The 6,037-nt window shown below is 37.0% G+C and overlaps 1 pseudogene; it reads right to left on the bottom strand.

The window, feature by feature from the left end:
• Positions 1-714: 714 nt before the first annotated feature.
• Positions 715-1,388, bottom strand: LOC101560347 (annotated as a pseudogene).
• Between the last annotated feature and the right edge of the window lie 4,649 nt (positions 1,389-6,037).

Here is a 6,037-nt window from a genome sequence, read left to right as displayed (position 1 = left end):
ATATATATATGTGTGTGTGTGTGTGTGTGTGCATTCATGTGTGTATGTATATGCATATTCTACAACATTTAATTAAACCTAAGTGTTATGGTTTGTATCTAGTTGTTCCTTCAAAGCCTCATGTAAATCATGGACTGGTTGTTGTTTGGAGAGCAGCATGTGGCTTGAGGGGCAGGGCCAGAGGACCAGGGCAGGGCTTGAGGGGTGGGGTTAGAGAGGCAAGAATGCTTAAGCTGACAGAATGCCCCTTCCTATCTCCCCCAGGCCTACTGGTCTCTCTTGGAGGTGTGGAGAGTGTCATCCTGGACAAACCAGCGCCACAGCCTCTCCTCCAGTGTCTTGAAACCTCCAGTAACTGTGAGCTAAATAAACCTTTCCTTCCCTCATTTTGCGTGTTGGGTATATGTTCCAGCAATGAGAGAAGAGTAACTAAGACACCAAGTGTCCTGTTTCAAACGTTGAGATACTGTATAAGTAGTTTACATTTTTCATTCAATAGTAGACATTTGTTGAGTACTTTTGGGGGGGTTAGAGTGGGCTTTATTGATGGTATGCAATTGTAGTAAACCAGGACTCCTGAAGCCCCTCCCCTTCCAGGGGGTCTGGGCTGGAAAATGTGAGAGGGATATTCTCACTGTTGACATTAAGTAGGGCAGTGACTTCTACAGCATGGCTTCTTCATCCTACTGGTCTCACTGGGCTATGGGGGGGCACTTATTCCTTGGAGGTCATGTGGACCATGAGGTCCACCACCCTGTTTCTGTAGCCAAACTCATTGTCATACCAGGAAATGAGATTGACAAAGTGGTCATTCAGGGCAATGCCAGCCTCAGCATCAAAGGTGGAAGAGTGAGTGTCACTGCTGAAGTCACAAAACACAACCTTGTCCACAGTGTACCCCAGGATACCTTTGAGGGGAGCATCTGACACCTGCTTCACCACCTTCTTGATATCATTTTTAATCACTTTCTCCAGACTGCAAGTCAGATTCATCACTGACAGATTAGGAATGCGCACATGGAAGGCCATGCCTATGGGCTTCCCGTTCAGCTCTGGGATGACCTTGCCACGGCCTTGGCAGTGCCACTGCATACAAGGATGATGTTCTGGGCAGCCCTGAAGTCACTACACCACAGCTTCCCAGAGGGCGTGTCCACAGTCTCCTGGGTGGCAGTGATGGTTTGTACTGTGGTCATGAGTCCCTCCATGATGCCAAAGTTGTCATGGATGACTTTGGCCAGTGGGGCTAAGCAGTTGGTGGTAGAGGAAGCATTGATGACAATCTTGAGGGAGTTGTCATACTTGTTGTGATTCACACCCATCCCAAACATGGGGGCATCGGCAGAAGGTGAAGAGATGCTGGTGGGAATGTAGACTGGTGCAACCATTACGAAAATTTGTGTGGAGACTCCTTAAAAAATTTTGGACTGGAAATCCCATTTAAGTCAGCTGTCTCCCGACCGTTAATTTTCCTGGATGATCTGAAAACATCATATCATAGTGATATATGCGTACCTATGTTTATAGCAGCACAATTTGTTATAGCCAGATCTTGGAAACAACCAAAATGCCAGTCACATGTGGAATGGTTGAAAAAGATGTGGTGCTTTTATATAATGGAGTACTACTCAGCTATAAAGAATGATAAACTTAAAGCCTTCATATTTAAGTGGATGCCACGTGAAGATATACTCATAAGCGAAAAAAAGCAGACCTACATGTGTAAATATCATTTAGTCTCCCTAGTAGAAGAATTCAAAAGGAGAAATACAAATAGAAAGGTATAACACAATTGAAAGGAAAGGGGGAACTTGAGAATTGGACAATGAGGAGTGGGCAAGGAGAAAAGCTGGGAAACATGACAGGGACAAAGTCACACATTTATACGCACAAGATGTGTAAGGCAATGATCCTGAGAACTATCAGCAGGTTGTTGAAACTAGCAGTTGGATGGTGAGATTCTCATCCTGACTAACTATGTATGCTGATACCTGTCAACTGAGTGACTGCACTGAAGATAGCAATGTATAACAGTGGCGTCATGCTTGGAATGCCTGTCATTCTTGTCTTCTAAATAGGTATTTAATGATTTTTAACAATATTGCAGTACAACATTAGGCTCAGAATATCAATATTTATTAAAATAATTTTATAAAACATAGAACATGATTTTTCACTCTTCCAAAAAACTTTGATGCTATTGAATTTGAATTTTAAAAGAGATAAAGTTATCAAAGTAAACCATCATTCTCTGATTGAGAAATTCTTAAATAAATGTCTTGCAATCAGCCAAGCTAGAAACATATTTGAAGAGTGCTTCAAATGTTTCCGTAGGTACAAGGAATCCCAATGCAAAAGAGATAGACAATTTAAATATACTTAAGATGAGAAATAATAATTAACAAAGTTCATACTCATACATATTATAGCAAGCAAATGTTACATTTGCAATTCATTCACCAAAAGACATTAACTATATCTTGCATAAGTCATGTTTAACTAGATATCTACCATTTTACTACTCTATATTTTTTATATTTTCTATTTAAGATCAAATCCTACACATTAAAATGTATAAATTTTAAGAATTTTCTCTCTATATATCCAGTTTTATAGCAACTACATAGAACAATGTTACATGTTCATCACACTCAGAGTTGTCCTTTCCTAGTCAATATTTTACTTAGTCAATGCTCATTCTAGTGAAATGATTGACTTTCTTTGCTTTGGAGTATCATGTGATTGCTTTTATATAATATGACTGTTCTATGTGCAACCATTCTCGTTTACCATATAGATTTTCAGATTAATACATTATACATCAAATATCAGGTGTTTGCATGTTGTATTGCTGATGAGTATTCAATGTTGTAAAATATATCACAATTTATCTATGATATCTTGATGAATATTTGGATTGCACTACTTCCATTTGTTAATTTTAACTATTTTTAATTTCTTTCTAATTACAAAGTAATTTTATATTTTTATAGGATACAGTGTAGTATTTTACATTTACAATGTATAAGACTGAATCTGGATAATTAACAAATACACCATCCCATATGTTTAGTGTTTTAGTGAAAATATTTAGATTTAGAAATATTTTAGCAATTTTGAAATATACAATCTAATATTTATTGTAGTCACCTTCATGTAAAATAAATCATGAATAGTCATTCTTGCAGAGCAAATGAATTTATTTATTTGTTTGTTTGTTTATTTTTTGTGGCCGGTTTAGCCCACCCTGCAGGCATGGCTGGCATGGCACGTAGTGCCATAAACTGAATCACAGTCCTTGCACACTTGCCTAAGCTTGCCTAAGCAGGTGCTTTATACTGCTGAGCTACCTCGCCAGCCAATAACTGAAATTTTTAACCTTTCAATATCAACTCCATTTCCAATATGTCCTCTTCCTCCTCACTTAATGATCATTCTGTTTTTTACTAACATGAACTTGACACTTTCATGCCAGGTAAAAGTAAGGTCACATGATACTTGTCTTCCTTGGTTTGACTTACTCTGCTTACCATAATACCCTCCAAGTTCACCCATATTGTCACAATAATATGATTTTACCATCTTTATAGTTGAATAGTATTCCATTGGTTATTTTCTACATATTCATCTGATGACATACATTTAGGTTCCTTTCATGTCTGGACTATTTTGCACAATACCATGGTGAACATTAGAGTTCATGTATCTCTGATATTCTGATTTAATATTTTGTATTACTGCATCTATAGGCTTCTCATGTATGAGCTCTATGTGAGATATATTTCTTCTATGCCTAAAAATAGAATTTTATCAAGAAATGATGTTGGATTTTGCCAATTTTTTTATTTTGAAATGATCATATACAAATGTCAATCAAAATATGTAAGAAATATTTAAATTTTTTAAAAATTAAAGTAGAAATATTATAATTAATCCCCTTCAAATTTTCCCTCAAAATAAATAATTTCCCTCATTTTGAAAACACGTATTTCATCATTCTTCCTACCTTCTGAGGCAGTTCTGGAAATCTTTCACATCTCTAAATTGGGATTATTACACAGTGAATGATGCTGAGAACCATCCAACAGAAAAACAGCCTCATAAAAATGTGACAGAATGTCACTATTTGTTTCATTTATGAGATCTGGAACTTTGAAAATTTGGTTCTTCCCTAAAGTCAAATGAAAATAAAAGAAAAGTTTTTAATCAATTTATGACAACAAGGCAGTCAAGGCAATTCATTAAAAGACAAATATGAGACAACAATTTCAAAACTACTTCAAAAGTTACCAAGAATGGTGGAATAAGTGTATTCAAAATGAGAAGGAGTAATCACAATGAGTTTGCTACTGCAATAAAATATTTTAAAATGTAAACATTAGAGTATTTGTTGATCATATTTCATAGTTTGCTTTCTTCTTTTGCTTTCTTTCTTTTTTTTTAGACTTTTTGAGACAGAATCTGTCTCCACAGCTCAGGGTGGCCTTGGGCTCACTTTGTAGCACAGGGTGGTCTCAAACTCACAACAATCCTCCTGCCTCAACCTCCTGAGAGCTGGAATTAGAGATAAGTGCCACCACATCCAGCTTATTATTTAATTTATATATTGATTTACACATTCATTCATTTATCTTTCTATCACTCATCTTGGGAGATATTATTTTTTTATTTGATGTATCACACTTATTAATTTTGGTACACTGAACTGTTTTTGTATTCTGGCAGAAATACCACTCAGCCATGGTGAATAATTGTTTTATTTTTATTTATTTATTTATTTATTTATTTATTTATTTATTTTTGAGGAACTAGGGGTTGAACTCGGGTCTTTGCACTTGACAAGGAAGCCCTTATTCTACTGAGCCAATGGCCCAGCCTCCCCTTTTTTTTGAAACAACATATTCAATTTTATTTGCTTCATTTGAAACATCATTTAATATTTATTGATATAATGATTAGGTTCATATAGGATACTTTTTAAATTTGTAAATAAACATTGTGATCATGTTTCAAATCAAAATTTGTGGTGACAAACCTAGTTCTAGCCAGATGTTGATGCCCACTCCCAAATCTAAGTTAAATTAAATCCTGATGCAGGAAGCACCCATCTCAACTTCAGTGATGCAGTTGGTTTCAATAATGGAGATAGCTGATCTCATGATCATTTAATGAAGATGATCCACATAGATAGCTCAGGGATGAATCAAATCTATGCTGGCCATGAGAGTAATGCATCAGGTCCTCTCTGAGCAGCCAACAAGGACTTCACTACCACCCAGGCAAGAGCTATGCAGTGGCCATTTCCAAAGGATTTGGCATTACAACTGTTCAACTCTGTGGAACATGATTCCTACCTCTTCCAGAAGATATGGGAAAGATATATACTTGAGGAGTTACCCCCAGAGTTCTAGAACCAAACTGCTAGAATCACCACCCAATCCCACCGCCCACCAACCTGAGAATCCTCTGGTAGTTTTCTTTTTCTCTACTGGCAGGTTCAACTTCAAAATTGGTTTATGGAAAAAAAAAATTGGTTTATGCTTTGCAAAAGAAAAAAGGAAAGTATAGAAACCATAATGTTAAATTATATACTTTAGACTCACAAGTTTACTATTATTTTTGTATTAATTTTATTGAGAAAGAAGCAGCAATGAAACAGTTTCAAAACAGGTTAGTAGGAAAGTTACAATAATTAATACATTGCATATTCTTGTCTTTGTAGTAGTTATTCATAGTACAAGATGCAGACATCATTCGACCTAGAGCCCTGGCCTGGCTTGTGAGTGAGGTCACCCGAGTCCCACCAGATGCTCATTTGACCCAGGTCCAGCATGTGAGTGAGACCACCTGAGGTCCACCAGATCCTTCTTTGACCCAGAGCCTAGGACGGGAGTGGAACCTTGCAGCCGAACTCCCTGCAAAGAGGCTAGAAGCAAGACCTACGCAGCTGATTCAGGAGCAGAATGTCTTGCCAGAATGGCACAGAGGGTTCAGCTCCAAGGGCTGCAACAGGAAGAAGTGGAGCACAGCAACCAGA

Source organism: Octodon degus, unplaced genomic scaffold, assembly GCF_000260255.1.
Source record: "Octodon degus isolate 3935 unplaced genomic scaffold, OctDeg1.0 scaffold00063, whole genome shotgun sequence".
Classification (NCBI taxonomy): Eukaryota; Metazoa; Chordata; class Mammalia; order Rodentia; family Octodontidae; genus Octodon; species Octodon degus.
The sequence above is the reverse complement of the archived record's forward strand: the minus strand, read 5'-3'. Positions and strand labels throughout refer to the sequence as shown.